Source organism: Zea mays, chromosome 8, assembly GCF_902167145.1.
Source record: "Zea mays cultivar B73 chromosome 8, Zm-B73-REFERENCE-NAM-5.0, whole genome shotgun sequence".
Taxonomy (NCBI): domain Eukaryota; kingdom Viridiplantae; phylum Streptophyta; class Magnoliopsida; order Poales; family Poaceae; genus Zea; species Zea mays.
Window position 1 is genome coordinate 37,511,046 of NC_050103.1, and position 7,581 is coordinate 37,518,626.

The following is a 7,581-nucleotide window of genomic DNA, read 5'->3' on the forward strand; positions in this document are numbered from 1 at the left end:
GTTTGTATAATTCGAGAGAATTTGAGGGTAGCTCACACCAGGTAAAAGAGCTACGCTGATAATAGAATAAGACCACTGGAATTTGAGGAAGGAGATCATGTGTACCTCAAGGTTTCACCACTCCGTGGAATGAGGAGAGTTAAAGTCAAGGGCAAATTGTCCCCTCGCTTTATTGGACCATTCTGAGTTTTTTTAGGCAAGTTGGAGAGATGGCCTATCAACTCGAGCTACCTGATAATCTATCTGATGTGCATAATGTATTCCGTGTGTCTCAACTTAAGAAGTGTCTTCGTGTCCCTGAGATACAGTTACCAATGGAAGAGCTCAGAATTCAGGGAGATTTGACTTATACGGAATATCCTACTAAGATTCTTGATACATCGACTGGGGTTACAAGAAATAAAGTGATAAAGATGAGCAAAGTGCAATGGAGTCACCATGGAGAAGATGAAGCTACTTGGGAGAGAGAAGAAGAGCTTTGCATAATATTTTCCACATCTTTTCTCTAGTCCTTCCTAAATCTCGAGGACGAGATTATTTTTAAGGGGGGTAGGATTTGTAATACCCAATTTGTAATTTGTTAGAGATAATATAAAAGGAGACACAATTTCACTGCATCTATATGCAAGTTTGACCTTCACGCATCATCACATGTGAACACCATCCTTAAAAACAATTAATAAAAATATATACTACTAAAATATGTATCATGCTGGTTTTCATTTTTTTTGTGCATCTTGTGACCACATAATAAATCAAGTTGCACTTAAGGAAATTGGGAATAATATATGTAAAGCAAGAGAGAAAATACTATACAAAGTAGAGAAAATAAATAAGTAAATAAATATAATCTGTCCATACTAATATGTTTATTTTGTATTTTTAATTTGAGAACAAATTCACCACAACATTTGAATTCAAATTGAAGTTTAAGAGAGGAAAAAGAAATCAGAAAATAAAAGAAAAGGGAGAAACAGTAACTGGGCCAAAACCCTGGCCGCTGTGACTCACCTGAACTGTCCCCTAGGATCGATTGGAGTGTCGGACTGTGCTCACCGGTAATTCTCTGCTGTCACCGTCACGCCGCGTCTCGACCACCATCTGTTGTTGCGGTGGGTCGTCGGGGTAATACTGCGGGCGTCCGCCATTGCTCGCAAGTGAGTCCAGAGCCTCGCCTCGGCGAATCCTTGACTAGGGGGCGCTCAACTCATCGTCGCCGTCGCGGTTACGCGGGTCGCCGTGGACGGAGCTGGGCACTGCTGGAATCCTGGTAAGAAACCGCCTCCCATGTTCGCCTACTCCTCAATTTCATTTCGCACCTAGTTAATTTTGGTTTTGTGCGCTGGGTTGCTGGCATGATTTCCGTCGGCCATGGCGCCGCCGCGGGCTTTCTGGCACTGCCGTGCGCGTAGGCGTAGGGGGTGGCGCGTGCACCGGAGAGTGGTGGCCGTGGGATTGTTAATTTGCGGCCGAGATTAACTAGTTTCTTACCCGTTCGCGCGATTGCACTGGCACCGTCGATCTGCGAACCCGCGGCTCAGATTAGATTTGGTTTCATTAAACCAGGGCCGTCAGATCTAGATCCGAGTGACCACGCTACATACCGGTTCGCTGGATTATGGATCTAATCCTCTCCGTTGGGATTCGATCGGACTGTCGGGATTCATCCGCACTCCATTCAGTTGCACAAATGCAAATAAAACCCTCTGTTATTTAGTATTCAACCCGCCATCCAGAGAACCCTATTCACTGAGTCTCGGAAAATTTACGCCATAGCCCCTGACCTTTCTGAAAAATGAGGCCCAGTCCAGACATGTTTAAAAACAGAGAAATAATATTAGAAATTTATTTTTAATACAAAAACAAATCTAGAAACTTGTAAAATTCATAGAAATTCCATTTTTGGTCCAAATTGAACCATTCCAATTTCTAAAATTTTGTAATAATATTCTCTGCCATTTAGTGTCTCTGTTTTGACATGAAAGCAGTAAGAAAATTAATTTATCATTTAATCTTATTTCAAGCACTTTAAATCTTAAGAAATTCATAACTTAAAATCTATAACTCCAAATTTAATGATTCCAGTTCTGATGATCTTATTTTAATGTGTAGGTTTTTACTGTATATTTTATTTATATGTTTGATGTGATGTTAATTTATGCAAACCACTGTGGAATCTGAGGTTCAGCAAGTAGAGATAGCTGAGCAGGAGCTCATTGAAGGCAAGTTGTGCCCTTGATCACTTACTTTTCCCAGCCATGTCCTTATTAATTATAATGATCTGCATAGGTTAATTTTGATGGGACCCAATAGGTTACCCTAGTTTTGGCTATCTTTATACCTTGTTTACCACTGAAATATTTTTGGGTAGTACCTGATATTGCTTTATGTGGATTTGGGTATGAAGATACTTTATTCATAATTACTCTTTTATTCTCTTTTATTATTACTGTTCATGTTAAGATCATTATGTTAATGGGAACATGGAGCGACCACCCGGGAAAACAGTGCTACCACAAGGGTATAATGGGACGCCCTTGGCTGATTAACTAGGAAATCTAGTGGAGGTCTTCCTTACCCGAAAGGGGCAAGGGCAGTAGGGGAGTGGTCAGTGTAGGGAGGTCCTTGGGTTGATTTTGCTGCGATGGCGGTCAGGCAAGAACCCTGCACTGGAGCTTCCTATAAACTGTAGCGGGATTTCTGAAGCTAGTGGAACTTTGTAAAGGCCTCGTAGTGTTACCCTGCCTCGCCTCCTCGGTAGAGGTGTATGGGATTGGCCATCTCTTGGCAGATGGGTAACATGACTTATGGATAAAGAAGCGCAACCTCTGCAGAGTGTAAAACTGGTATACTAGCCGTGCTCACGGTCATGAGCGGCTCGGACCCTCACATGATTAATTATGGAACTTAAATTTAATTTGACATTTGCATCGCATTTGGGATTATTTTACTATTACTGTTCTTTATTATTATTAAGGTTTGGTATTTACTTACACTTAGTAATTGCTAATAAAATTTTGACCAACTCATAAAAGCAATGCTCAGCCTCAGCCTTTATTTCATTGATCAGCCTTACACTTTATGAACTCCCACCTTTGGCGAGTTCATGCCATATTATTCCCCACGACTTGTTGAGCTATGAACATATGTGAGCTCACTCTTGCTGTCTCACACCCCCCACAGGAGAAGAACAGGTGGTCAAAGAGGAGCCGCCTAACACTGAGGCATTCGACTTGATCTAGGTGGCGTTTCTCAGTCGACATTGGCGCCAACGATCCTTAGTTCGTTTTACATTTATTCCTTTATTTTGTAATAAGTCTTCCGCTATGTAATAATTACTCTGATGTTTTGTGACATTTGTCTCTATACACTCTGTTATTATATATGTTGTCTTCTTGGCGCATGTATGAGATGCACCCGGCTTTGTTCCTTTAAAACCGGGTGTTACAATATAGTGAAACAAAGCAAAACACTGTGGTATTCAAGTGGGTCTTTGGACCGCTTGAGAGGGGTTGAGTGCAACCCTCGTCCGTTGGGACGTCACAACGTGGAGTAGGCAAGTGTTGGACTTGGCCGAACCATGGGATAAACCACCGTGCCTATCTGTGTTGATCTTCTTGTGGTTATTGTGTTTTGCAAGAACTCCTCTCTAGCCACTTGGCATTATTGTGCTAACTCCTAATCAAGTTTTGTGGCATTAAGTTTCAAGTTTTTACAGGATCACCTATTCACCCCCCCTCTAGGTGCTCTCAATACCTCGCATTTCCGATGCTTCCATCATCACGGCATTCCGTCAGGGAGTATGTGATGAAAAAATGTTGGAGAAGCTAGCCACGCATGACGTGGAGACTGTCTCCACACTCTTCGCTCTGGCCGACAAGTGCGCCAGAGCCGCCGAGGGCCGGGCATGACACTTGGCCCCACAAACCGGGGTCGCCCAGACGGGTGGCTCGGGTGCCGTCCCCCGGGACGGTAAAAAGAAAAAGAAAGGCTGCGGCCATGAGAAGCCGCAGTCCACCACGCTGGTCATCACAGCTGCAACTGGGGGCCGGGGCGACCGCAACAAACGCCCACGGCCACAGAGGGGTAACCGCGGCTCATGCCCTGTACACCCCAACAGTCGCCACAGCGCCGCGGAGTGTCGCGAGATCATCGACCTCACGAAACGCGTCAGCGAGCGACGCGAACAGTCTTCTAAGGACGACTCCCCACCTCGTCGCCGACCTGGCAAGGAAAGGGTCGACGACGGCGAGGTGGCCGCGGCTGAACGGGACCTCGGGTATCAGTCACCCGAGGGGGTCCTGAAAGATGTCATCACCGGAGACTCCTACTACGGTGGCGACAACTAGACGAACCACTAGGGGGACCCCATACTCCCCGGTCTACGGGGCCGAAGCCTGCCTTCCCCTTGAAACCCTTCTGGACTCCCCATGGGTCCAGTCTTCTGATGGGTCCATACAGAAACGGCTACAGCGTAAGGACGTGGACTCTATCATCAAACGCAGATGGGAACCCAGGGTCGGGACCTAACCCTAAGGCGAGTACTGAACCGATAAGGGCTCCGCAAACTCTCCCCCAGCTGGGAAGGACCCTTCAAGGCGACGAAAATATGCCGACCCGAGGGTGACCACCTCGCTACTGCTGAAGGAGTACCTCTTCCTAACCCCTGGATCATCTCTGTAAGTTCTGTCCATAGGAGCAAGTCTGAGGGGTTGAGTTTTTCTCCCTTTTGTAACTAGGTTATGCATACGTGTACGCCAGCCCGGTGAGGTCTGCCCTCATAAGCCCGACCCGTTGGTCGGCACCCATGCATGCCAAGTTATAAAGAGAAGATTTACCCCCTCAGATGTGCTTCTATGATAGTTTTATCCTCCTGCTCCATGGTCTTACCCTGCAGTTTCCAGATATTAATTTTTATCTAACCCACCCATATAGTTCCCATCCCGTATGACATGATGACATCCGAATTGAATAGGCAGACTTGTAGTTTAGGACCCCTCTGCGAAAGCAGAAGGGTCCGACAGCATGGGGGCGGTTCTAAAGAATGGGAGCCCGTTCCATGGGGTGGTACGGAGCTGTGTGGCTGCTTAGCCTGGTTCCGTACCCAAAGCCTACACACTCCACCACTCCATGACAGGTACCCTAGTATTTGGAACTATAGTCCTGTGGGTCCGACATCCTGAGATCTGGCTCTAGAAAATGGACACTTGTCTCCTAGGGTGGTCCGGAGCCATGTAGCTGCTCAGCCTGGTCCCGTACCGTGAGCCTGCACGCTCACCACTCTGCGACGGGTGTCCTAGTATTTAGAACCGCGGTCCAGGGGGTCCAGACGCACAACTTGGCTCCCTAGACTAGATCCTACAGGTCCCGTGCATGTGTCAAAGGATGGTTAATGTCAGGCGATGGGTCCTATGGGTGTGCTACTAACGCTCCCTAGCCGAAGCTGTGTTCAGGTCCAGGTCCCAGTCGAGGCTGCCTCCTGGGGGCCGTTCCCAACTCTTTTAGGTATGCTGGTATCCAGTCTCGACACATCGAGCCTACATCCTAGGGGGCCAAGTACCAGGGAGGAGTCGGTAACGCCACACACAACAGGGACAAATAGTATGCAGATAAGTCCTAATACTGCTCGATAAATAGTACTCAAAAGTAGCTTACAAAAACAAAAGTTATTACATCCGCCTTCAAGCGGGGCCCTAGCCGCCTTATGTCTACAGGTATGACCTACTCGACACCAGTAGGGTCACGCTGGAAGCGCACGGCCGCCATCTCCACCACGCTGGAAGCGCGTGGCCGCCATCTCCACTGTGTACGACGTCTTGTATGACCCCCCGAGCGGTGTCCTCAGCAGCCAGGCCAGCGGTCACCATTGGAGGCGGCACCGAAGCCATCAAAGCCAAAGAGATGGAGCCGCAACACGGCTCGCTTCCCACCCCAAGGAGTTGGGGGGGCACGAGGGATGGAGCCGCAGCTCAACCCGCTGTCCACCTTCACGAGGCTGGTGAACATCCTTCCCCCGAATGCTGGAGGAAGAAGTGGGAAGGAGCGTCACCCCCATGGACATCCTACGGAGGTAGGCGATGATGGCTGCCTGAAGGATGAAGCAGGGCGTAATGTGTTGAGGTTGGAGGCCAAGCCCCTACAGCAGCAGCACGAAGAAAGACGGGATCGACAGCGCCAACCCGCTAGGGAGGAAGAACACAAACTCTCCGACGGCGAGATCGCCGTGAGGAGAGGCACCGACACAGATCTTTCCGGTGAACGCCGACACACCCCATCCGAGCAGGTTGCGCACCAAGTTGAGTGCCACCTCGGGTTGGAGGCGCTCAGGAGGATCTAGCAAGGGCATGGCGCCTACGGCGGCAGAAGAGCGCGGAGAACTCAAGAGCGAAAGGGCGCTGCGAGTGATGAGGATGGCTACCACACTCGGGGGAATCCCCTTTTTAAAGAAGGATTCCCCCACTGACGCCCCGAGACACCGCAGAAGATCTCGCCCGACGCGCGCCAAGGTGACCCAGCCTCTGACACGGGGGCCCGGGCCCACGAGTCATACTCCTTGGGCGTCGGCCTCCGTGTGCGGAAAGGGTGAACTGCCGCATGAGGAGCACGCTACTGTCTGCGGTAGTGCGCCTCTTCGTCTCCACCGAAAGCAGCGGCCCAGCCTCTGACACGGGGGCCCGGGCCCACGAGTCATACTCCTTGGACGTTGGCCTCCATGTGCGGAGAGGGTGAACCGCCGTGTGAGGAGCACGCTACCGTATGCGGTAGTACACCTCTTCGTCTCCGCCGAAAGCAGCGGCCCAGCATCTTCGTCTCCGCTGAATGCAGCGGCCCAGCCTCTGACGCGGGGGCCCGAGCCCACGAGTCATACTCCTTAGGCGTCAGCCTCCGTGTGCGGAGAGGGTGAACCGCCGCGTGAGGAGCACGCTACCGTCTGCGGTAGTGCACCTCTTCTTCTCCGCCGAAAGCAGCGGCCCAACCCCTTCACCACCGAAACCAACTGCCTAGTCCCTGACATGGGGGCCTAGGCCCACGAGTCATCCTCCATGGGCGCCGGTTCCTGGGTGCAGAGAAGTCGAACTGCCGCTCGCGCCAGTACCGCGCCTTCTCGGGGCCCCCGCCGAAGGCAGAGAAAGTAAATTTTCAAAACTAATGCGGCGGTATCGATGCACCCCGCGCGTGGCCTAGCAAAACCATCAAGTGCGGAGGTCACGGGTCAGTCAGCCGTGGGGACAGGCGTGCCAGTTGGCGTGACCGAAGGTGGACTGGCATTAATTATGTTAGCAAGCGCACAGAAGCAATGTGCCAATCAAGCTTTGGCCCCACCTGCAGGCTCGTTTCCTCCCCTGAGGCGGGCCCGGGGGCCACTGTCGGTACCCTGAATCAGGGGTACCCCTTACTACAGTGTGAAGGTACGGTGCCTACGTGGCTATCTCTAGTCGCGTCGTAAACAGCGCCCGACCCCTCCATGTGGTCGGCCCCAGAACCGCCACGTGGCCGGAGGAAAAGACGATATAACCCAGGATATCGACTGTGGGTTTGGACCCCCATGGGAAAGTGCCGGACCCCTGTGTGTACGGACCG